The following is a 664-nucleotide window of genomic DNA, read 5'->3' on the forward strand; positions in this document are numbered from 1 at the left end:
GTAATCATTTCGGGCATAGATTAAATTGGGATAAATTGACAATGGGTTCACACAATAGGGTTACAACAGATCGACTTCTGTCAACGTAGGGGATTAAAAGTATCAATAGGTTATGTCATGTTAATGTCCACTTGGAACAAAGAAGATTGAGATACAAAGCATTTTATAGACAATAGAGATTTCACTTAAAGGGTTTGAAGAAAGGGTCTGGGTAACAAAGTATTTCTCACTTGAATGACCATTAGGAAACAAGGGTTTGAAAAACAATGATTTGGATAGACAATGGAGTAAGGGAATAGGGTCGGGAGTGGAAGAGAGAGTCACTTGTTCTTTAGCTTTTGGACAAGACAGTAGCTTGGCTCATCTCAATGGAATGGAATGGATACAGTATTCACAAAATTTCGAGAAAGGGAAGGGCAAGTGGTGGTGTAGCTGTTATCTACAAATCAAATCTTGATGTGAAACGCTTCAAACAAGCACAGACCTTCTCACATTTTGAATTGTTAGAATGCGATGTCGTCGTTAAATCATATCACTTCCGGCTATGCGTGATATACCGCCCTCCCCCATCGCAGACAAATAAATTGAAAAACAAAATATTCTTTGAGGAATGGTCAGAATACCTAGATCGGCTTGTTGTCATACCAAACGAGTTTATTATTAC

The 664-nt window shown here is 38.1% G+C and overlaps 1 protein-coding gene across 1 annotated transcript in view; it reads left to right on the forward strand.

Moving 5' to 3' along the window:
- The window catches only part of LOTGIDRAFT_159922 (hypothetical protein), a gene marked incomplete at both ends in the record, with an annotated part of 14,467 nt that overhangs the window by 5,033 nt on the left and 8,770 nt on the right, over positions 1-664 (forward strand). The window lies entirely within an intron of this gene.

This window comes from Lottia gigantea, assembly GCF_000327385.1.
Source record: "Lottia gigantea unplaced genomic scaffold LOTGIsca_22, whole genome shotgun sequence".
NCBI classification, from domain to species: domain Eukaryota; kingdom Metazoa; phylum Mollusca; class Gastropoda; family Lottiidae; genus Lottia; species Lottia gigantea.